Source organism: Rutilus rutilus, assembly GCF_951802725.1.
Source record: "Rutilus rutilus genome assembly, chromosome: 5".
Classification (NCBI taxonomy): domain Eukaryota; kingdom Metazoa; phylum Chordata; class Actinopteri; order Cypriniformes; family Leuciscidae; genus Rutilus; species Rutilus rutilus.
In genome coordinates, this window is record NC_140213.1 from 10,766,719 (window position 1) to 10,793,624 (window position 26,906).

At 37.1% G+C, this 26,906-nt stretch overlaps 1 long non-coding RNA gene across 1 annotated transcript; it reads left to right on the plus strand.

The window, feature by feature from the left end:
- The first annotated feature begins 5,982 nt into the window (after nt 1-5,982).
- LOC311290535 lies at nt 5,983-10,668 on the plus strand. Its single transcript, XR_014627405.1, has 3 exons — nt 5,983-6,115; nt 8,361-8,443; nt 8,572-10,668. It is a non-coding gene; the product is annotated as an uncharacterized lncRNA (long non-coding RNA).
- Nucleotides 10,669-26,906: the final 16,238 nt, after the last annotated feature.

Here is a 26,906-nt window from a genome sequence, read left to right on the forward strand (position 1 = left end):
GGTCTTCCAACATGACAATGACCCGAAGCACACAGCCAGGATAACCAAGGAGTGGCTCTGTAAGAAGCATATCAAGGTTCTGGCGTGGCCTAGCCAGTCTCCAGACCTAAACCCAATAGAGAATCTTTGGAGGGAGCTCAAACTCCGTGTTTCTCAGCGACAGCCCAGAAACCTGACTGATCTAGAGAAGATCTGTGTGGAGGAGTGGGCCAAAATCCCTCCTGCAGTGTGTGCAAACCTGGTGAAAAACTACAGGAAACGTTTGACCTCTGTAATTGCAAACAAAGGCTACTGTACCAAATATTAACATTGATTTTCTCAGGTGTTCAAATACTTATATGCAGCTGTATCATACAAATAAATAGTTAAAAAATCATACATTGTGATTTCTGGATTTTTTTTTTTAGATTATGTCTCTCACAGTGGACATGCACCTACGATGACAATTTCAGACCCCTCCATGATTTCTAAGTGGGAGAACTTGCAAAATAGCAGGGTGTTCAAATACTTATTTTCCTCACTGTATATATATATATATATATATATATATATATATATATATATATATATATATATATATATATATATATATATATATATATATATATATATATATTTTTTTTTTTTTTATTAAAACTAACATCATAAAGTATGATTTTTTTTACTTTGAGCAATTCTGGAGCTATAATTGACTTCTTAGGAGCATATAAAACAAAACAGCATATTGAAATGAAATGTTGAAATGTAATATTGAAATACACATGAAACACATGAAATACAACATCACACATGAATTGTTATATTGTAGTAGTTATGAACAAAGGTTTATTTTAGTTCAGATTAACATTTGAGGGCAGCAATTGTATTCATAATGTCAAAATAAAACCGACGTAATGTTACTTGAAGGCATTATAGCCTAATGTTACTATTCCTGCCAAACTTCCATGGTTGCAGTTAGTGTTAACCTTACAGTAAATCCATGGTGAATGTTGCAGATCTGTGGACACTGGATAGTTCATTCATGGCACAATGTTTCAATGTTCCAGGTTTCCACGTCAGCGCTGTTTGATCCGTTAATAACGGAGAAATGTGAATGTTTCTCACTAGATCTCGCAGCGATGTTATACTTCTGTGGAGAATTCAAATGCTTTCTTTACTGGATCTCTTATTAGCGCTGTGTAGTAACAGTGTCGCATGATCACTTGGGGACCATATACAGGCTAACTCATATTAATGTTAAAAAACCTCAGAAAGTGAAAATTTCATGTCATGGGACCTTTAAGCCTTAAAGTTCTGCATAATTAAGGGTGTCCACTTTTGAGTGGCAGGTGGATTCCTGCTGCTGTGGTCATTAGTCATCAATCGTGTAATCTGACACAGTGACTATCGTAACAGACAAAAAAATCGTGTAACCTGAGTTACCTCAGGATTTTTTGTTGTTTTATTAGCTCAAGCCAAATACAGTATTATTTATTTGGATGTTTAACAATCTTTGTTGCACACTGCACAGTGACTTTTCAGTTAGAGAAAGGGTTTGCCTTTGCAATTTTGTTTATGTTGTTGATGCACTTTAATTAAATACAATAAATATATATTTTTAAAATATATTTACAGTTCGCAGTTATTTTGTTTTAAATGGGGGGGAAAAAATCGAATTGAATCGTAAATCGAGTTTTTTCAAAAAAAAATCTCAGATTTGTTTAGGGGGAAAAATTGCCCAGCTCTATGCTGGATATCATCAGCTTGAACTAAATCCTGATTCCAGGTACATAACAACATTCACGACTCATGCAGTCTGGAGGTACACTCGTTTGAATTTTGGAATTAGTTCAGCTGCCGAGGTGTTTCAAAACACAATTCAACAGGTCCTTCATGGCATCGCAAACGTCAAAAACATGAGTGACAACATCTTAGTTTTTGGTAAATCGCGAGACGAGCACAACGCCCTTCTGCAAGCTGTATTCAAGAGAATTTGAGAGAAAAACCTCACCCTCAACAAAGACAAGTGTGAGTAGAGCAAGATGAAACTAGACCTGACTGGATATGTGTTTTCAGACAAAGGAATTTCTGCAGATCAGAAGAAGATAATAGCCATTAAGAACCTCCCAGCCCCAAAGAGAGTGTCCGAATTACGCAGTCTGCTCGGAATGTCAACATACTGTTCACGTTTCATTCAAGATTACGCAACAACCACACAGCCACTGCGTGAACTCATTTGGAAAGACCACTCATGGAATTGGGGGCCGGAACATCAAGCAGCACTTGACAAGCTAAAATCTCAACTAATTCTGAATGCTACAATGGCATACTTCGATCAAAAGAAGAAGTCCACACTACTTGTTGATGCAAGCCCTGTTGGTCTTGGTGCGATACTAAGTCAGCCAAACACAGATAGTTCTGGTAACAAAGCAATTGCGTATGCCAGTAGAGCGCTCACAGCTGTAGAACAACGCTACTCGCAAACAGAGAGGGAAGCTCTAGCAATATTCTGGACATGTGAACATTTCCACTTATATCTGTATGGTTCACACTTTACAGTAATTTTGGATCACAAACCACTAGAGCTCATTTTCAATAACCCTCGAGCAGGATCACCAGCCAGACTTGATCGCCGGAGACTGAGATTGCAACAATACACGTTCACAGTCCAATACACACCTGGGAAAGACAATCCTGCCGATTACATGTCAAGGCATCCTGTGGATGGACAACACACTGACAACTGTTCAGAAAACGCAGAAAGACACATCAACTTAATAATTGACAACACAGTCCCAAAAGCGATGACTTTATATGAAGTACGACACGAAACAACGAAAGACTCTATCCTACAAACAGTGATAAAAAAATTGAAAGGTAAAGCCTGGACACACTTGAAGTAGACCATGGCAGGCGCATGCCACGCAAAACTGAAGGATTTTCATAAGCTAAGACATGAGCACACAGTTAACTCACAAAGCCTCAGAAGGAATAGACTTGTTTTACCTGACTCTTTGTATCAAAAAGCCATCCAGCTTGCACATGTAGGACACATGGGCATTGTGAAGACTAAACAGCTGGTAAGAGAAAAGGTATGGTTCCCTGGTATCGATGCAGAAGTGGAAAAAGCTGTGCAAGGATGCATTCCATGTCAAGCAGCCACGCTCCAGCATCACTCGGAACACCTCAAAATGTCTGATCTGCCAATAGAACCATAGTCAGAAGTGTCTGTGGATTTTACTGGTCTGTTTCCTTCTGGTGATTACTTGCTGGTAGTAGTTGACGACCATTCCAAATATCCAGAAGTGGAAATAGTCAAGTCTACAGCATCCACTGCTGTGTTTACCAAACTGGACAAGATATTCTCAACTTTTGGCATACTCAGCACAGTCAAAACTGATAATGGCCCACCATTCAATAGTCACTGTTTTGCGGATTTCAGTTCATAACCCCGTACTGGCCTAAAGCGAACGGAGAAGTAAAACGGATCATGAGAATGCTTAAAAAGACAGTCATGACCACCAATGTAGAAGGTAAACCATGGAAGCAGTGCCTGTATAGTTTCCTGAGAAATTACAGAGCAACACCACATGGGACCACCCAAAAACCACCAGCAGAACTACTGTTCGGAAGAAAGATTAACACCACATTACCTTCAAATCCACAGGACATTCCAAAAACTGACCTCAGAGACATTGATCATGTTGCAAAGCAACAAATGAAAAGGTATGCAGATCTTCGTAACAGAGCAAAAGAATCCAGTATCAAGGCTGGTGACATTGTACTCTGCTGACAACCCTAGACAGGAAAGTTGACGACTCCATATGAGATAAAACCCTACAAAGTAATCAAGGTCACAGGGTCAATGGTGACAGCAAGTCGTTCAGGCAGATGCATTACAAGAAATTCCTCATTTTTCAAAACACTCGAAATGAATGAATGAAACCTCTGATGACGAAGATGATGTCAGAGGACAAGCTCCAAATTCAGAGGTGTTTCAGGACAATACATGGCATCAATGTTATTTTCGTAAACGGAAACTGAAATTAAGACAAACTATTGACAACACTTACTTGAAAAATTAACTGAAACAAAATAAAAATTAGCAAAAATAAATAATCGTTTTCGTAATTAATAAGCTCTTAACTTTGGCGAAAATCTGACCTGTGGCTGTTTAGGGAAATGCCTGTAGCTATATGGCGCTTCATGTGCGTTAAGTTATTGAGGCGATTAACCCATAGACATAATAAATACATAGACGCCCTATTGACCGCTGGATCTTACGTCAATGGCGCCGCCATATTGCGGAGGGCAACTTTCACATACCTCTCATTACTGAAAAATGCCTGCTTCGTGTGCTGCTTGGGGCTGTACAAATCGCCACACAATTGAAAACAGGTCTCTGGGAATTACCTTTCACAAGCAAGACTGAACATCTGTTTCTGGTTGTATTTGGTCATGATATAATTAGTAATATTAGGCCTAACGTTAGATGGTCACCTGAGTCAGTCAGACTTAAATAGCTAGCGATGTCGCTAGTTAACTTAGCTGTGAAAGTTGAAACATGAGTTGACATGATTTATATTATAGTTTTAGCTTACATTATATTTATATTATAAAGTAAAATTCTGAAATCTAAATATTCATCTATATTTTCTTAAAACCAACGTTTATGATAAGTACTCGTTTCGGGTAGGTACTAGTCACTATTTCATGTAGGCCTACTATTTTTATTTTCAGAGGAGAAAGGCCGCGAAATTTTAAAATACTACTGTTATTGTGTCACGAAATGTAGTTTTAAGAATTTTTCAGTCGACAGAGCAGTTGTTTAAAGCTCAAATCTGTGGTTTATCTATAAAGATAGTGCCTATTTAAAAATTTGATCTGAAGTTTTCATAGTTGTGAGATCCAGGCGATCACCGGGTGCTCAGCGCTTATGTACCCAGCCTGGAACAGCCTTACCTCGGCTTGGCTAGTGCTTCTGACGTTTGCCGCTGGCTCTGATGTCTCTAGTCTAGTGGTTAAACATGAGATATAATTCATCTTGTGTCTATCTAACGGGCGATCTTTGGTCTCGTTAATCTATAATTTGTTCCCTGGCAAATCGTTTTGGCTGAGGGCAAAGGGAAGTTTCATAACTTTTTATATTTAGGCTATTTATATTATATGTTGTAGCCTGCTGTATGTTTGACTGAATGTTTGACTGAATTGTTTACTTTATTTTTCGACTTGTATAGCTTCTTATACCTTTTACTTATACTGTTAGAATGGCTATTATTGATCAATAAAACTGAAATTTAACAAAAAGAGACAGGGTTGTGTCATTTTATTATATATAACGTTAGCCTATGTAAGAATATTTTAAAATATATACATTATTTTATATACATTATCTTCACTGTATGTAGGCCTACATAAAATAAAATGACACAAATCTCTTTTTGTTAAATGTCAGTGAAATGATCAATATTATAACATTTCATATTTTTTTTCATATTGTCTATATTATTCTGCAATTGATATTGCATTGTATTTGCTGTTCTTCTTCTTCTTATTATTATTGCAGGTATTGAATATGACATATCAATTACAGAATATAGACAATAAAAAATAATAAGTTAAATAGTGAATAATACAATAATTTAACAGCATAACTATAATAGATTATTATTACCTAATACCTGCAGCCTAATGTAAAGCATTTGGTTTAAAACATTTTGTTATCTTAATGAAATGAAAACAGGTAGAAAACTAAAGCAAATTCCTCCAAGTGTAGTGCACAGATACTTCAGATGAAAACATAATAACGAGCAAAATGAAAGCACAATCTTTTTTTGGAATAAAGAAAACTTTGCCTGGCAATGGTGGGCAAAATGTACATTGCCTGGTAGTAATAGGCACTTCAAAGCACTTTCAATTGCATGCGTCACATTTTCACCTTCCTGCAGTTTCCTAAATGTCATGTGATTTACTGAAAAGCAGCAGCCTTCAGATCACATTTAGATTGGCTGAATTTTGGATCCTGGGTACATATATTTAAGACCACAGCACATGGTGCATCCTTCTTTTACACATTTGTTGTATGATATTCATCAGAGAGCTTTCATTTGCTGTTTGGAATCCTGATTCATTTCAGGTTTGTAAGATTTGACTTTATTACAGTTAGGAGAGGGTGTGGAGCTTTGTAAGAGGCAGAAGTGAATAAATATGTTACCCATAATTATGCAATGTTCATGTTAGGTCATAAACTAACTAATGATAATATTTAATGTATTAGTATTTGTTGAAATTAACATTCATTATCCTTAATAGATTATGTTTGTTAATATTAACTGATGTTGTACTGGGGTACAGCTGAGATATTGCTGCACATTATTTTAAGATATTTGTTTAAATGATCAGCCCCTGGTGGCCCCCTCGATGTATATTGTTTATAAGTTCATACTTATAGTCCCTAATTTAACTGAAGCTAGTTGTTTTATGTTTTATCAGGCATAGAAAATATATATTTTATATATATATATATATATATATATATATATATATATATATATGTATATCTTGTTTTGAGTTTTATTTCATGTTCATGTAGTTTTGGTTTTTGAGACTGTGTGTGGGGGCCATCAATGCATCGGGATTAAAGTAGCTTAATGGACTATAGCCTACAGTGAAATAGGCTAAAAGACCAAACTCTCACACCTTATTGAGGGTGCAGGCTATACTATAGGCTACAGGCAAGCAGACTTAGAATATGAACCTAATGTGCAAAATTTCATGTTAAGCGTTTCCCAGTGAAATACTGGCAGGCTTGACATTGAACGTTTGATATTTGCAAGTTAAGGGACCTTTTCTAAAGTTACATACAACATTGGTATACATGTTTCTAACTTTAATAGCATTTGAAGAGAATGTCTTACAGTCATAAAAACCAACTGTTAAGTGTTCATGTAAATGCACACCTTTTAGATTGTTGATATTAAAATAAATATGAGCTCATGCAGAAGTCAAAAATAGCAATAATTACACATTATTTGACTGTTTATTTAGTTAAATATTCATATTCTTTGTCTGCTTGCCATTACAGCATACATCCCCAATAAGGTGTGAGTTTGGGGATGTAGGTATGAAGTTTCCTTTGTGTCTTTTTTTATTCAATCATCAATTGAGAGTAAAACTAATTCTTTTGTAATAAAAAAAATATATATATTGCAAAAAGGTCTTCTTAAGGCTCAAAAAAAAAAAAAAGTTGATAAAATTATTTGTAGGTCATGTAAATGTTTGAAAAACATTTTTTTTTTTGTGCATTTCAAACACTTTTTTTTGTGTGTGTTTTTTTTTTTTTTTTTGCTCTCTTTTGTGCTGTCTTTTTTGCGGGTCTAAATCTTTTGTTTGCGAGTTGAAATGTTTTGCTTGCAATTTGAAAACTTTTGCTTGCGAGTTGAAAAGTTTTTATTGCGAATGAAGTTGTGTCTTAGTGGGCGGAAGTAACAGGTTGACTGCGCCCACTAAAAAACGAAATAGGAACTGTTTTCTCAATACTTTCAATATTAAATAAAAATAAACGACGGAACAACACGAATTGATGTACATGCACTGCAAATAATTTTGTTATTAACTTCTTGATTTTTGAGCCTTAAGACAACTTTTTTTGCAATCTTTTAAGGTAATTTGCTGTCTAATTTGAACCACTGAATTTGTGGAAGCAAATTTTTGTGAGGCCAAATAAAATGGACTGAAAATTGCCTGTCAAATATTATAGGTTGTATTTTAAACAGAATTAACATTTTAGAAGTGAAATCTGAAAGGTGATTATGGATTATTGAATTTTTAATAATGATAATGTGTGTGAAATGTTTTAAATTGAAATATTCACAGCTTAAATATTCAACCATGTTGAATTTCAGCCTATAAAAATGCAAACCCTAAAAATACAATGCATTAAAATGCAAGCATGGTTAAATGCAAAGCAAAAAAATGTTTTTCAATTAGTCCAATTCAACACGTTTTTTTGTTTCAGAAACATTTGTCATTATTTTACTTCCATAGACAACCACCCCTACATTGTGGTGTGCAAATCCTACCTTCTTCGTGTCCACATGATTTGGTCAAAATAATCTCAAATCGCTTGAGCAAAAGAAAACAAAATCTTATAAATATTCAGAACAGAGAGAAAGACTGGGAGAAGTGTGTGTGTGTTTGTGCTATTTTATATATAAACACACACACACAAATATATATATATATATATATATATATATATATATATATATATATATACAAACAAGGGTAAAGAGAAAGTTATTCTGATAAATATGCAGTGATTTCAAGTTTTAGTTTTAGCAGTTTTAGATAGCATATTTTGTAACTTTGTCTCTTTAAAGGAGGGCAATTGGCTTGAAAGAAGAACCCTGAAAGAAAAATCTGAAAAGCTGGTAATTTTAGAAGACCTGCATGAGCAACATGGGTAAGAAATGAAACTTATAATACGATAACATACAATATCCAACACTAGTAGCCTATATTTTATTTTTATAATGTGACATTTGATGCTAAAAACATTTTTAAATTGTTTTTTAATTGTTGCATTGGCAGGAAAAGCAGCAGCTGGAGAAGAACCGAGGGCAACTCTACAATCACCTCTAATATTGACAGTTGCAACAGTAGTAGTAGTAGGTTATGCATTAATGTCAACAGTATGTGAAGTAGTAGTAGGAGCAGCAGCAGGGGCAGCAGCTGGAGTGTGCATTTTAAAATATCTGTGGGAAGAAGAAGAAAGAAAAGGACCAGTAGGAGTAGCAGTAACAGCAATAGCAGGAGGCGTAGCAGGAGCAGCAGCAGCAAAGTTGCGATCAATGGTAGGAGCACAGTCACTAATAGGATCAGCAATAGTTGGAGCGATAGCAGGAGCTGCAATAGTAGCAATAGCAAGAAAATGTTTACAATGGGCTATAAATGCAATACAGTGGTTAAAAGATAACTTTAAGTCATGTGTAGTAATAGCTCTAGTGGCAACGGGAGGAATGCTATTAACATGGGTAAAAAATACAATAAAGTGGATAACAGATCAAATAAAGTGGGCAGTAGCCAAAGTAAAATCAGCATTACAATGGATTAAAGAAGCTGCAAACAAATTATTCAACACATCAGGATCAATGGCATCAGGATTACCAGCAATTGCAGCAGCAGCAGCATTAGGATTAGCAGCATTAGCATCAGCTTCAGGATTAGCATCAATAGGAACAGCAGTATCAGGATTAGCATCTGGATTATTTGGAGGGTTACTGGTACTCGCGGTAGTAGTTGCATTAGGAGCAGCAATTTTTGGATTGCACACGAGTGAACAGTCACAAGCAAAAGATGTGGTGTTACCAATTGCTGTTCTTTTGCTTATTGTTTTATTTTGTTTTCTTGTTACCTCTGTGGGTGTGTTTCGATTTTGCTGTTTGTTGTTTCTCTCGCTTTTCCTATGGTTTCTGCTGCGCTACCACACTGACAGAAACTGATCATTTTCACTAAGACAGGCCAGCATGCATCAGAAAAAAAGATGAGAGACATATCTCCCCACAGGGATGCTTTTCTCCATGTTCTCACCGTATTTACGATTCTTTACAGCTTTTAGCCACTGTCTACAATGCTGTGGATCCTTCTCTGGAAACCGAAAATATCTTACTCCAGCTTAACATTTACTCTTTAAATTCTTGTACCCGGGAACTTTAACCGGGAAAGTTTACTAAGAAGTATTTATTTTTTCTTCTTCTACTTCTACTTCTTTCTAGGTTTATTGGTGGTTGGCAAACAGCGAATTAGTGTATTGCCGCCACCTACTGGTGTGGAGTGAATGTCTGTCATCTACAATATGTTAAAAAAAAATCCTTATTTCCTTTTACTCAAATTAGTTTCTCTATTGAAATAAGAAATTATAACACTTATCTTTTGACTCCTTTCACAGAATATCTATTAAATCAAAGTGTTATTTTAGCTCTCTCAAGTTTTGGGTCAAATGTCTTCTTTCTCTTTCATATTTCCAACAGTATAGCATAACATGTTCTATTCCTTTTCTTCCTGCTTACAGAAATCACATTTCACTGTTATGTTTACCTATTTTGAACAGCAATCCATTTAGCCCAGTGTATCCAAATTTAAGTCTCGATATTATTATCCTGTCCCTCTTATTCCTTCCTGCATACCTCATTTCTCCCTCTTTCCTTTGGATACTGTAAAACCATTGCCCTTTTCTCACGTCCTCCCTTTGCCACCTTTCCTTTAATCTCTTCTATAATTATGCTCTTAACTTCTGCCCTGCTGATGTTTACTGTCAAATCATTGTGATTACTTTCAGTGACTTCCTTTGCTACCTTATCTGCCATTTCATTTACTTTTACCCAAATTTGTGCTGGTATTCACAATAATCTACTGTAAACCCCATCATATGTATTCTGTATAATGTTTCTCACATCTCTAACAACATGTATGGTCTGCTTCTAAATGACTGCACTGTAAACTGGTTAATGACGAGCTTGAGTCTGAACAAATGATTGCTCTTAGTAATCTTATATCCTCTATCTACTGTACCATAATGCTAACATTACTGTGTAAAATGATAATAATAAATTATCCCTAAATTATCCTTTTCTCCACTCTGATACGAAATTCTGGAACAATAAATGCTGAATACTTTGATGCATCTGTATATAACCGTGTCCGTGGTAATTATCAACTCAGCGATAGCTGTGTCCTTCTTATAGTGGTATTACTGACTTTAATGCCTGATATTGTGTCATATCTTATTTTCTGAGAGATGTGTCTGTCACAGTATTTCAGATACATGTATTTAAAATGTATTTGAAATACAAAATATTATTTTGTATTTTGTATTTTAAAGCCTTTGGAAAAAAATCTAATGTAATTTGTATTTAAATACTTTTAAGATGAGTATTTATTTTATTTTATTTTTTTAAATACATAAAATACTTTTTGCCAGGTACTTACTTTATCAGGGTACTGATTTTGTGCATCAACTAGTTCAGACATTGACTAGCTCAGCGTTGGATCAGTGATTTAAAAAAAAACAAATAAGGTGAGAATGTCATGATCAATTCTACTTGTTGATTAAAGTTAAAATAGTGCATTATTCACTTCAGTTAACATCAAAGAATGAAAGAGCACAGACAAGTGGGAAAATAGTGTTAGCCAATCAGTCTTGACTGGTTGTTGATTTTTATCAACTAGCTTGTCAAATGTGTTTAAAGCATTACTGCATGTTAGGGCTGGGTGATATGACACTACATATCATAGTGATGATATAAAGTGTGAATTGATGGAACTTTTTCTAAATCGTTTACATAGATCGCAGTGATGCGCGGGTTGATCCAAAATGAGCAGGTGCCTGCGGTCACCCGCGGTTACCCGCGGTTACGAGTCATCCAAAAATATTTTTAATGATATTCGGGTCGCGGTCGGTCGGGTCGTTTGAAATAAAGATGCCAATTAAACCTTTGTAATTTATATAGTAGGCCTACTAGACACAATTTTCTATGAAATACATAGGCCTACACTTTATTGGCTGAATAACTGGCGCGAAGATGACGCACGAGCTCAGTCTGCAGGTAGAGATGGAGGCGGCAAGAGAAAAGGTGAAGACTGGGGAGTGGAAGCTCCGCAAATACACAAATAGAAAGAGCAAAGTGTGGGAGACATTTGCCGAAATAATGAAAGATGATGACCAAAGTGCTTGGTTTGTCATGTGTACTTCTTGCGATGCTATTTACACATTTAATAGCCACAAAACTGGCACGACCAACCAGGCATGGCGCCAGGATTCCAGTTTTGGATGGGCCAGACCAATTGTGGGTGGGTCTTAAATTAAAAACGTTAAATAAAAATAAAAAAAACGTTATCCAATCACTGCTTAACCTAATAAAAAAATATTGACTAATACAGCCTACTGTTATATTATCTGTGCATACATAATATAGATTTTAATAGCTTGATGCTCTTTAAATATTTTGTTGCATTGTTAAAAGTTTCGGTGCATAGGACAGACCTATCCGCGATCACTCTCCATGGTTCTGACCAAAGAAGAGCGCTTTGGAATCTCCATTACACATCATACGCATCATACCTGGGCTGCATTTTCCGATAACGTTGTCTCTTAGCGCGCTACGAAGACTCTTAAGGTATAACTTAACTAAAGGTATACTACCACTAAAAGGTATATCATTGCTAGGCGTCTTCAGGGCTATCATCCACTCGCGAGGCAGAGGCGCTGAAAGGCAGAGGCGCTGGCGCCCTCCTATCAACGGCGCTGTTTTTGGTAAAACATGATTTTGACCACTTCATTAAGTTTTGTTTTATAGAAAACTCTTTTTAAAAGATTTTCGTTTTGTATAAATTGTATCTTAATTTTGATCAATGTTTTATCAATCAATTGCCCGTATTTAATAAATAAGCAAATATATATTAGACAATGTAATAAGGCGCCGGCACGATCACTTGCATTGCATGTGAACTGGAGGGCACCGAAACTCAGCTTGTGCCTCACAGATTTGAGAAATATAGGCTAGATATTACAGAAAGCTTGAAATGTCTACTTTTAAACGAAAATATTCAAACCAAAATAAATAGGCTACTCTCTGATTATGTAATCTCTCTGGCATTCATGGCGAGTCCGCATCGTCAACTTCATCTTTGCAGCGACACAGAAAACACCAGTTTATTACTAAACAATTAAATGTCTCCTTGCTAATTTAGACACATTCATAATCATGACTTTAACCGGTTCTTTGTGGCAAGCTTTATGCGTGCGGTCATAACGCTCATTATCCTGTAGGCTATAGCCTATTTAAGTAATTAAATTAATATAAAGGGGCGATTTGTCCACGAATGGCTTAAATGAACAACTACTAGTCGACTAGAAAAAAAAATTAGTCGGAGGTAGCCCTTATTCCACATATTTTCAAACCAGCAGGCCATTCTGGGTTGAGCGAGCGACCCTACGGAATGAGTGAGCGGAGCGGAATATTCAGAGATGCGCTCTCTGCTCACGAGCTCTGATCGGAACAAACCCGAACCTCACTGTCTGCTGAACTTGCGCAGAAACATCAAAATAGACATAGCCAGCTTTTTAAAATAGTTTTTAAAACTAAACATTTAGACTATTTTAGTACAAATTATGAGCTTATTGGCTAAATTATTTTTTTATAATTCTTGACAAAATTAGAAAAATGCTTTTAAAAAATGCGGGTCAGGAAGCGGGTCGGGTACAATATTTTCTTTTTCTTTTTTTGCGGTCCGAGTTGCGGGCGGGTTAGTTGAAAACGTTGGTCGGGTGCGGGTTGTTTATACATTGACCCGCGCATCACTGGTTAGCTGCATAAAGACACGTGTCCACCCCATACAATCAGTAAGAATCCAACTACTAACATGGCCAAGACCAAAGAGCTGTCCAAAGACACTAGAGACAAAATTGTACACCTCCACAAGGCTGGAAAGGGCTACGGGGAAATTGCCAAGCAGCTTGGTGAAAAAAGGTCCACTGTTGGAGCAATCATTAGAAAATGGAAGAAGCTAAACATGACTGTCAATCTCCCTCGGACTGGGGCTCCATGCAAGATCTCACCTCGTGGGGTCTCAATGATCCTAAGAAAGGTGAGAAATCAGCCCAGAACTACACGGGAGGAGCTGGTCAATGACCTGAAAAGAGCTGGGACCACCGTTTCCAAGGTTACTGTTGGTAATACACTAAGACGTCATGGTTTGAAATCATGCATGGCACGGAAGGTTCCCCTGCTTAAACCAGCACATGTCAAGGCCCGTCTTAAGTTTGCCAATGACCATTTGGATGATCCAGAGGAGTCATGGGAGAAAGTCATGTGGTCAGATGAGACCAAAATAGAACTTTTTGGACATAATTCCACTAAACGTGTTTGGAGGAAGAAGAATGATGAGTACCATCCCAAGAACACCATCCCTACTGTGAAGCATGGGGGTGGTAGCATCATGTTTTGGGGGTGTTTTTCTGCACATGGGACAGGGCGACTGCACTGTATTAAGGAGAGGATGACCGGGGCCATGTATTGCGAGATTTTGGGGAACAACCTCCTTCCCTCAGTTAAAGCATTGAAGATGGGTCGAGGCTGGGTCTTCCAACATGACAATGACCCGAAGCACACAGCCAGGATAACCAAGGAGTGGCTCTGTAAGAAGCATATCAAGGTTCTGGCGTGGCCTAGCCAGTCTCCAGACCTAAACCCAATAGAGAATCTTTGGAGGGAGCTCAAACTCCGTGTTTCTCAGCGACAGCCCAGAAACCTGACTGATCTAGAGAAGATCTGTGTGGAGGAGTGGGCCAAAATCCCTCCTGCAGTGTGTGCAAACCTGGTGAAAAACTACAGGAAACGTTTGACCTCTGTAATTGCAAACAAAGGCTACTGTACCAAATATTAACATTGATTTTCTCAGGTGTTCAAATGCTTATTTGCAGCTGTATCATACAAATAAATAGTTAAAAAATCATAGATTGTGATTTCTGGATTTTTTTTTTTAGATTATGTCTCTCACAGTGGACATGCACCTACCATGACAATTTCAGACCCCTCCATGATTTCAAAGTGGGAGAACTTGCAAAATAGCAGGGTGTTCAAATACTTATTTTCCTCACTGTATATATATACACTCACCTAAAGGATTATTAGGAACACCATACTAATACTGTGTTTGACCCCCTTTTGCCTTCAGAACTGCCTTAATTCTACGTGGCATTGATTCAACAAGGTGCTGAAAGCATTCTTTAGAAATGTTGGCCCATATTGATAGGATAGCATCTTGCAGTTGATGGAGATTTGTGGGATGCACATCCAGGGCATGAAGCTCCCGTTCCACCACATCCCAAAGATGCTTTATTGGGTTGAGATCTGGTGACTGTGGGGGCCATTTTAGTACAGTGAACTCATTGTCATGTTCAAGAAACTAATTTGAAATTATTTGAGCTTTGTGACATGGTGCATTATCCTGCTGGAAGTAGCCATCAGAGGATGGGTACATGGTGGTCATAAAGGGATGGACATGGTCAGAAACAATGCTCAGGTAGGTCGTGGCATTTAAACGATGCCCAATTGGCACTAAGGGGCCTAAAGTGTGCCAAGAAAACATCCCCCACACCATTACACCACCACCACCAGCCTGCACAGTGGTAACAAGGCATGATGGATCCATGTTCTCATTCTGTTTACGCCAAATTCTGACTCTACCATCTGAATGTCTCAACAGAAATCGAGAATTACAGTCTTCAACTGTCCAATTTTGTCTCGTATTCTTCGCTCCTCAGGTCAAAATCTTCTGATGGTACCTAAAACCCGCCTTAAAACTCAGGGAGATCGCTCCTTCCAGGCGACTGCTCCAAAAATGTGGAATGCCTTGCCCTTGTCATTGCGTGTGGCCGATTCTATTGTTTCTTTTAAAAAACAGCTGAAGACACTGCTATTTAGACAAGCTTTTAGTTGATTGTTTTTATGTTTTATGTTTTTATGTTTGTATGATGCTTTTTAAATTGTATACTTGCTACTTGTAAAGCACTCTGTGATTCTTTCTGTGATGGGTGCTATATAAATAAAGTTTACTTACTTACTTACTTACTTACTAGTGGAGATGAGTGGTACCCGGTGGGGTCTTCTGCTGTTGTAGCCCATCCGCCTCAAGGTTGTGCGTGTTGTGGCTTCACAAATGCTTTGCTGCATACTTCGGTTGTAACGAGTGGTTATTTCAGTCAAAGTTGCTCTTCTATCAGCTTGAATCAGTCGGTCCATTCTCCTCTGACCTCTAGCATCAACAACGCATTTTCGCCCACAGGACTGCCGCATACTGGATGTTTTTCCCTTTTCACACCATTCTTTGTAAACCCTAGAAATGGTTGCGCGTGAAAATCCCAGTAACTGAGCAGATTGTGAAATACTCAGACCGGCCCGTCTGGCACCAACAACCATGCCACGCTCAAAATCACCTTTCTTTCCCATTCTGACATTCAGTTTGGAGTTCAGGAGATTGTCTTGACCAGGACCACACCCCTAAATGCATTGAAGCAACTGCCATGTGATTGGTTGATTAGATAATTGCATTGAGAAATTGAACAGGTGTTCCTAATAATCCTTTAGGTGAGTGTATATATATATATATATATTATTTTTTTTTTTTTTTTTTTTGTTACATTTATATATATATATATATATATATATATATAAATATAGCTGCGAGCAGTGATGGAGTGCCCAAGCCGGTGGCACCGCCACCCTGGTGCCTTTAGTTACACTGTAGTGTAACTAAAGGCACCAGGGTGGCGGTGCCACCGGCTTGGGCCCGCAATCGCTGCTCGCAGCTATATTTAACTTTGAGCTCCACTTTTCAAGGCTCAGCTGACTAGCTGGGTAACATAGCTTGTGTTGCATGGGTAACGCTGAAGCTTCACTTAATAGAGACAAAAGGCATTGATTCAATGCGTGACTGCGAGTTCCCCGCGACCGCGAGTTCCTCGTGCTGTGGATGCTGACCAGCGCTGTCGCTGATGCCATTCATGGTAAATACCCTTTATTTTAAACGTTAAAAGGATGACAGGACAAATGTTTAACTTTCCTTGGACACGGCAACCTTTTTACGCAGCCTATATGACTTGACCTCAAAGACAGACGCAGGTAATCGCACGCGCTCAGTCGATCTCTCTCATTCACTGTCTGTTTAGGCTTAAGTGCAAATCCACGAAGCCCCTGTACAAATCACCATGATAAAACCATGATCACCACGTCTTATTATCATTATTAACTTATTTAAAGGAAAACTCCGACTTTTTGGGACTTTAGCTTATTCACAGTATCCCCCAGAGTTAGATAAGTCCATACATACCTTTTTCATTTCTGTGCGTTCTGTAAGTGTTATTTGACGCACCCACCGCTAGCCTAGCTTAGCACAAAGACTGGATGTAAATGGATAATGGTAGCATACTAATCCCAATAAGTGACAAAATAATGCAAACATTTTCCTATTTACATGTTGTGATCTGTATAGTCACAGCGTGTACAAATAACAAGGCTATATGAGACAGAGACCATTTTTAATCGTATAAATACTGGGAACTATATTCTCACTATATAGGCGTAGGAGCACAGCTAACGTTACTTGGGCGGAGTGATTAGCGCATATACACTCGCTAAAACAGAAACTTGCCTTTTCAGGATACTGCAATTAATTAAGGATAATTTTCAAAAATTATTTGAAGTACATTTATAGATCTCTTTTGGTAAAATGTTTAAACAATATTTGGCTTTTGAAACGACTTAGAAACAATTAATAAAAATGCAACTGTGGAACAGTTAGGGATAGTTCACTCCAAAATGAAAGTTCTGTCATGATTTCCTAATCATCATGTTGTTACAAACCATTCATATATTCCTTTGTGTTCGGCAGAATAAAGAAATGTGTACTGGTTTGGAACAATTTATGGCTGAGGCATGACCGAACTTCCATTTTGGGGTGAATCCCTTTAAGACACTACCAGTTATAACTTAAAGGGATACTTCAGCCAAAAATGGAAGTTCGGTCATGATTTACTCACCCTCAAGCCATGGGTGTATATGACATTCTTCTTTCAGACGAATACAATCGGAGTTATATTAAAAAATGTCCTGGCTCTTCCAAGGGTTGTAGCGAGAGTCAATGGGTATATTTTTTTGGAGGTATATCAAATATCATCCATCCATGATAAAAGTGTTTTCGAAACTGCTCTGGGGGTTAATAAAGGCCTTCTGAAGCAAAGCGAGGAGTTTGTATAAGAAAAATATTAATATTTAAAACTTTATAGACTAAAATAACTAGCTTCCGTCGTGAGAAAGTGATTAAATCTGATTAAATATGAATCTTTTTCTTACACAAACGCATTGCTTAACTTCAGAAGGCCTTTATTACTTTATTATATTAGAAAAAATGTAAATTTCTTTTTTGGCTGAGTTTATATTTCTTGTTCACAGCATTGTCGACAATTTTAGTAGTTTGCTTGTATTTAAGGCAGCATACTGCACATGTGAATGTTTAATATGTTAACATTACAAACATAGTTGTGCATGTAACCATACCATTTCTGCTGGCGGTGATCCAACTTCTGTATGTTGCACTTGACTTGATGAGGCTGGAGCCACCATCATGGTCGCCACTATATCTTTTAGTGTTTTTACTACCTTTGGCAACTCTAGTGATACAAACATGGTGAACATTATATTGGTTTTAAACTCATGTGCTTCGTCAACTATAAAACTAACTACTCTTCATCTTAAAATACCTTTCAATGCACTGACAATTTCATCGTCAAGCTTTGGTTTCTTTTTTGGGCGCTGTGATGGGCTATCATCCTCACTTTCTGATTCAAGCTGTAAGAGAAAAATATTTAAGCATTTTGTTTAATCAAAATAAAAAACATTTAATCTTTATCATTGTGACGTAATCCTGTGATATAAGTCTCATGCATTCAGCTTGTGAAATTAAGTTTAAAAATAATAATAATAATAATTACAGCTCTTGTTAAAGGGTAACTAAACCCTAAACCAACTTTTTTTAGTTTAGTTTTTTTAGTTTTTTAGTAATGATCTGTAAGAATGGGGCTCTATTAGTGCTGTTCATTGATTCGAGTAACTTTTTTGACATTTGGGTATAAAGTGTTTTAATTCTACAATATATGCTTTGGTATAGGGGTTGAATCCGTCAGTTCAAGAGCCTGTAAAAAATAATAATAACATATATATATATATATATATATATATACATACATACAGTATATATATATATATATATATATATAAAAAAAAAACATTTTAAAAGGATGTTGCCTTAGATGGATTTATATATATATATTTTAGATGACTAGAGAGGTACCCAGTAGCGGTATTAAAATTAAATGACGTTGCATCTGACGCACAGAAGCCAAGGTTGCCATGCTTAATGACACATCCAGAAGTCATTGGCATGTGCCACTGACATTGTCGCGACACACTGACATGACACCTGACTGACACTGAGTCGTGTAACATGTCCCGTGTGTTGTGACACCTCCAGTAGTGACTGACAGATGAGTTGAGCAGCTTTACTGACATAGGTAAAGAAACAAGATGGCGGTAAACAAACAGGATGGCTGCTTCTGTTCTATACACAGTACACAACGCACAAATCTGTACATAAGTCTTCTATTTCAAATGTATACCACAATATCATTATTATTGTTTTTACTTTATTTATTTGTTTTTTCCTTAATCTCATTTAAATGCCTGTTCCCATGTCATATATGTATGTATGTACCAAGAGCTCTTCTAAAAACCACAACAAATTCCTTGTGTGTTTGCGCACACTTGGCGAATAAAGCTTATTCTGATTCTGATAATTGACACAATTTTGTAATTAATATTGTTTACTGTACATGGCAATTGATCCACTAAGCATAGCAACATGTGCCATTGGCTTCTGTGCGTCAGATGCCACGTCACTTAATGTATCTAATTAAACTGTTTTCCTACAGATTTGACTCATTTAGTAGGGTGAACTTCTAAGATTGCTAGTAGTAATAGTTTCTGATGACCAATTAAAGGAGCCGTATGTAAGATTGTGGCCAAAACTGGTACTGCAATCACTTTCAAATTACTGTAGAGCGGTGTATCCCCTCCCCCTCCCCCCTGACTCGAGGTTGCCAGATAGGCTGCAGGATCCAGCAGGAACGTAGGCTGCTACGTAGCTGTGGTAACTAGAGCAGAGCTGGCAACCCCGATGCCGAAACACTACTGACTTCGTGATTGGTAGATAGGTGGAGGGTGGAGCATCAGGCCAAAACACAAGATGACAACATCAACATCAGTTGAGGGCTGTAACTTCATTTTTTAAATGACAATATCCTGGCCGTACTACTGTTGTCAGTGATATATGTATTTGAAATGAACATGATTTCTTAATGTCTAGTGACATATCAGGGCCATTTTATGATTAATTGAAATACATTTCTTACATACAGCTCCTTTAAGAAAATGTAGATTTGCAAATCTTTACAATTCGGCAATGCCAGATTGTTTTAGAATAATGTTTTTATTTCACATGAACTTTATGCACAAATGCACATACCTTTGCAGTTTTCTTTGGATTAGCTCGTAATCCAGGGGCTTCCATGCGTGAAGTTTTGAAGAGAACCTTTAGAATTAAAAGCAGAGGACAAGTAAACAGTGTACTGAAATCACACAGTTGGAACAGTTTTGGATTACTGAATTACTAGGGCACTTAACATTATTTATTCAATTATTTCATGACATTTAACATCTGTATGTTCCTTGTAAGTAGGGATAAAACAAAGTCTGTCTGCAGAGTTAAAAAGTGTATACTGACAATTTGTATTAATTACTATAAAAACACTTTGCTCTGCACTATTAAAAAATGGGCCTATTAGTTTATTTTTTTACTACAAAATATTACTATAACATCAAAAACCCTAAAGGAATTTCTTTTCAGCGTCAGTCAAATTAATTATATAACTGTTACTCCATGATGTAGATGGTAGCCTACACATTTTAAAACAGAAACACTACTTACATTTTAGCACTTAGAAAAACGTTTTAAATTTACAGTTTTCAACTGTACTTTAATACTAGAATATGTTTTTTGGCCAAGTTCAGATGTCATTTTACATAAAATAGTTACACATAACGTTACTTCATTACACGGATAAATGGGGAGAAGGGGGTGGGGTGCAAAAAAAAAAAAAAAAAAGTCATATTAAAGCATTTGACAAACCTTTCCTTTCCTCTGAGTCATCTCCAGTCAATCCTTTGAATCGGTTAACATACACAATAAATGTAACAAGTTGCTGGAAATCAAGTCGAAGTAGTTCTAGTAAAATAAAGTGCAAATTACAACTCAACAGAAAGCGAAGAATGTGTGGACGTCTTTTTATTTTACATTTATCGTTTTATCAAAACGTATGTAAATATTTTTTTGTAATATTTACCTAAATGCGTCAGGATGCAAATGCACACAATCTTCAACTCGCTAGTTAATGGTTTCGTTCGTTGTTCTGTGACTCTCAGCTTGACCAATTACGTGACGTTCGCTCATGCGCCTTCACGTCATTGGCTGGTTTGTATTCAAATTTGGCCCGGGAAATTTGGGCCAATGTTACAGATGTATAAGTTTCAATTGTTAAAGGTGCATTGCGCGAGAGTCTGAGTTTTCGCAGAACTACGCCCCCTCTGGCGGCAAGCGAAACTGCAACCAGAGGTGTGCACGCTCACGGACCACACGCACACGCACGCTTGCACGAGCTCGAGCTGGTCATAATAACCCAAGGAGCATCAGCCGCACAAATCTTTTGTTTACAATCATAATGTCTTCAGAGGTAATAAAGTTTTAAATCTGCAAGTAATTTAAAATATGTGAAAGGAAAGGCAATTGAGTAAATAACACACTTATGTGTGAGGGAAAAAATGGGGGTAGTAGAAAACTTCGTTTTTTATTCCCATCTATCTCCATGTTGAACTGTGTTATGTGTTTACTGTATCCACTTATGACTATTATTATGGAAACACGTTCATGAACAATATAAGTTATAACTTTGTAAAAGCTCAAAATTGTAATCATGATACCATACCATACACAGTCGGTCAACAAAGTACACCCAAATGTCTCAAGGTAATAAACAATCAAGTGGCACTATGACGTTACCATAAAAGCCAAACAGGCTAATCCGCCGAAGATTTGCGGGGGTTTAGCCTGTTTTATTGATCAGCTAAGTAGCATATTCCAATAGCAATACATCGTAATTAAGCAGTAATTTGCTCAAAATTTGTGTCTAAGTATCTAACTTATATATCAGCATTTTATATCACAATCATTCTGAACCTGATCACTGACAATGGTAAGTTAGTAAAACCTATTCCGATTGTACATTTATCTAGCTTACGCTAAAGCATTACACATTTTATGGATCGTCATTTATTGTCATTATTGGCCGTATCAGACATTAGAGAATGGGATATATCTTACCTTTTTATCAAGAAAAAAGCCAACTGAGGATCCCGTTTGAGCCCTAGAGCAGACCGGAGATCTCTCCATTTGTTGAAAGCCTTCCCTATGTTTACTCTCGTCTTACCCCGACGCCTGTCTGACTCCAATTTGGACCTTTTGGTTGCACTAGACAAAAGTTCTCTTTTTTTTTTATCTTACGTGGAGTTTGCGTTGGTGTTTGAAATGAACTACAAGCCGGTCTCTTAGAATCCATTTTCTACGGAGAATGGCGGCGTCGGCGCATACACAATCACAAACCTGCCAGACATATGAGCGTGCCGTGAACGCGCATGACGTCACGCCCAGTCTCAGATTCCGACCCGAATCCCTCTTATTTATTTTACTGTACAGGATTATAGAGGCAATCGCAGTGATCAGAGAAGGGCTCAGTCAGCCCATCAGGCAATTGTTTAAGCATGTATGGGTTAGAAAACGGGTATTTTTAACATGAAAAGTTGCGCAATGCACCTTTAAGCTTTCACGCAGTCCACTCCATTATGAATTGCAAAAGGAAGTAGCATATATAAGTCAAGATGATCCTGAACCAAGGCAAAGCAAGTATAGGAAAAATAAGGTAATTAATTGTTGTTATTATTATTACTATTATTATTATTATTGATGTTGTTGATGGAAATGATTATGAAGTTGTTATTTTTTAGTTCTATTATTGTTAGCATTTAGAAGGCTAAATGATTAGTTAATATTAAAGGAGCTAGGCTATACTGTAACTCTGACACATATCTCATTTAATATGACAGGTTTCAAATAGAACGACCAGAAAAAGAGACCATATGTCCAGACCTTTTCTGCACACAGTCAAAGGTAAGAATTTGTCTCTTTTTTGATATGCCCACTTTTGATGTTATTGTTTCATAAACATTTTTAAGCAATTAGTACAATGCAACTGTTACTTTAAATTATAAAATACAATAAAATGAATTTATAGATGCACATAAACACACAACAGTTTTAAATTTAACTTATAAATTTAATAATTAATAATAACTAAATAATGATGTTATAATGTAATAATGTTTTTAATTTTTTGTCTGAGGTCATAAATCAATCACTTCATAATGAGGCTACCCTTACCTCATGTAGAAAGCCAGTGCTACAGGTGAGTATGCTTCCAATTTTAAAAATCCATAGAATGGTTTGGAATGAGTTCTTGCATTCATTGTCTTTACAAAATGGATCTTTAGTTTATCTTTGTGAAGTTAGATGTGTTAACGTCAGTAGCAATTTACTGTAATTTTTTTGCTTGGATTTTTACCCTGTGCAGAAGAACACAGGAGAGAGAAACAAGCATATATTATCAGGGTGGACACCACCATTAATTACATTTTATACTTTTCCATATATACAATCATACAGACAACCTTACATGATGCACGGTAAGAGGACAATTTCTCCGAGACTGATCCTATCCAGGAGCAGCCCGAGCCTTTGGAAAGTAACAAATCACAGGTAATGTTACACACATGTGATGGACCACATCGGTTTACAATGACACAAATACATATCACATCACTTTTTTTTAAAGTTGTGCATCAATTCACACTACATTGATGTCATTGAATGCTGCTGTGGTCTTGTAGATTATGCTTAGTATTTCCTAGGTGTTTTAATTTTAATGCAAAATATATAACAGACATTTGTTTTATTTGTTATTTATCATACAGACAACCTTAACTGAGCTTCACTATGATGAGACCCTATCTGATGCCACCCAGAGACTACCAGATAGAGTTGTAGAGTCTCAAAGCAGCAAATCACAGGTAAATGCATGGATTATGGATTCACTGTAAAAAAATCTCCACTCTAAATCAGATACTGAGAATGTCTTATTGGCTATTTTAAGGTACTGGATGAAAAAATCCATAATTGCTGTAACTATATTTCAAATCAACAAACCAGTCTGCCCTAGCCTGGAAATCCAGACCATAAATCTGAAAAGATTAATGGTCTGGCATCGACTAATGAAAATCGGCCAGCTCGAGGGGCGGCACCAAGCATGCATTTGAAAATCTCGCTGCACGCAATTGGATAACACTACGACCAATCACAACAAGCTATCGCTTAGCTACCAGCAGGGCTAACTTTAGACTCTTACCGTATCCGGTCGGCAAAACAGCAAAAACGCCCTTCTTGCAAAGGAACGATTCGAGCGCCGTCTTCTGTTCCTCTTTTAGATAAAAGGTCTAAATCTTTAATTGTAGCGGCCAAAGCCGTTTCAAACAACTGCTGTTCATCCATAGCCATTTTACAATGTTTACTAATGACTTCGACGTCACAGCGCTGTCGTCATCTCTGGCCCGCCTATATCAGATAATCCGATGTGATTGTGGATACAAGGGCATATTTAATTAGCATCATTACTCTACGCCAGAGTAACTCGCTGAGGAAATTCAAATTGTGCTCTCGCGAGAACTCTGGATTACCAGGGAAAGTCTGCACCACAGCATGTTAAAAAATCAAAATAAGCATTAAAGGGGTCATATAATGCCATTTTTGTACAAGCTAATATGATTCTTTAGGGTCTAAAATAAAAGTTTGTAATATACTTTAATTTAAAATTCTCATTAGTATTGTAAGAAAACATTCATTTTACCTGGTCAAAAACAGCTCTGTTTTCAGCACGCCGTTTAAGTGCATGTGTCTTTAAATGATAATGAGCTTTGCTCACCCCGCCCCTCTGTTCTGTGCGTACACCGTTTGTAACACAATGACACAATAACCATAACACGTTGTTCATTATAAACGTGGGAACATAGAAAACATAGAAAACATGCCATAATGTACCCTGAGTGTAAAAATAGCCGCATTCATCGTGAAGCGTGCAGCAAGCGATTTGCAAAGATTAATATTAATATTAATATAAAGGTTAATAAAACGTTACACTCACTTCTTCTGGAGGTTCAGCAGGAACACGAATAGTTGGTACCGATCCTTTTTTCAGGAGCAGAAAGCTGTCTGGTGTGAAATGATTCATGGAAACATGAAAGCATGGAGGTTGGGTGGTGGGGAATCCCCGCGTGACTGTGTCAATGCTTTGGGAATATTCCCTTCGAAAACAAAACTCTGCATCTTCAGCGGTTCGGATTTAGGAACATCAAAATGACTGCTGTGTTCCTTATTGCACAAGAACAGAACAGCACAATCACTTAGACGCCATTCTGCTCCAGCAAATGCACTGTCTATGATGACAGACAGCTCGCTCACGAGCCAGGGCGGGTCTGTGTTGAAACGGGTCTGTCAATCACCATTGTGGGAAGGGCGTCGATTTTGTGACGTCACAAAATCGAACAGCTTGATTTCAGAGAGGGTCAAACATATAAGGAGATTTAAAAAAAAAACACTGGATGGATTTTTATCATTTTATGATGGTTGTGTACAGGCACTGCCAACACACATTTCAGTACAATCAACTTGTAAAAGTGCATGTACCATTATATGACCTCTTTAAAAATGTTAAGCAAGAAAAAAAATAACACACACACACACACATATATATATATATATAGTGATATTTCTTTCATGAAATCATTTACCTAAAAATAAGTATTGACTAATCTAATGCATGCTATTAATATAAACATGGAAAAAATAACTACGTACAATTCTCTGTGCATGTCCTTTTTAGGAGCCGTATAACGGTGATGAGTTGCTGTATCCTGGATCATCTCTTACCAAAGGCCAGAGTTTGCTACTGTTGATGTCATATGTGTTACAACATAATCTAACAGGAGTTGCCTTAGAACATCTTCTAAAAAATTTTAATGAACATTTTCCAGGATTGGTACCAGAAACCATATACCAGTTTAACAAATCATATGGTGAGTTTGGTCATTATGAACCTAATTTTTACTGTGTGTCATGTTGTAACTACTTAGGAACAAGAGAGAAAAGCCCAATGCATTGTGCTGTCTGTAAGACAGCATTTGATGCAGATGCTAATCTGAAAAATGGCTCTTTTTTTCTAGTATTGAGCTTGTCATCACAGCTCAAAGACATTCTCGAAAATCCAAGTTTAACTTTGTCAAGGCACACTACAGCTGAGAAAGAGGTACTAAATGACATACAGTGTGGAGCGGAATATAGAAAATTGAGAGAAAATGGCCAATTAGGTGATTGTGACATAAGTTTACTGTGGAATTGTGATGGAATTCCCATTTTCAGAAGCTCAAATTACCAGGTGTGGCCCATTCAATGTCAGGTCATAGAACTACGGCCAGCAGACAGAAAAAACAACATCTGTGTGCCATGTATTTGGTTTGGTGAAAAGAAACCTGTCATGTCTGCTCTGCTAAGCCCTTTTGTGAATGAGCTGTGTTCTCTTGAGAGGGAAGGGTTAATCTGGAAAGACTCACAAAATGTAGAGCATATTTCCAAGGTGTATGCACTAATATGTAGCTCTGACTCAGTTGCCCGACCACTCCTAAGAAACACGAAACAATTCAATGGACAATATGGGTGTGATTTCTGCTATCACATAGGTGGAGGTCCTTATCCATATAGAACACCTGAGCCTCTTCTCAGATCTGAAACAGAACATTATGACCATGCTATGGCAGCTACAGTACAACTGCCAGTCAAGGGTGTAAAAGGCCCAACGGAATTGATGAGATTACAAAAGTTTCAGATAATTAATGGTTTTGTCCCAGAATATCAGCACAGTGTTTGTCTTGGTGTCACTTGACAACTGGCAGCTCTGTGGCTTGACTCCAACAATCACAACGAAGAGTGGTACATAGGCACAAAAGCAGACATAATTGACCAAAAACTGCTGGCTATAAAACCTCCAGTAGAGATAACAAGAACGCCCAGGTCAATACAAGACAGGAAATACTGGAAAG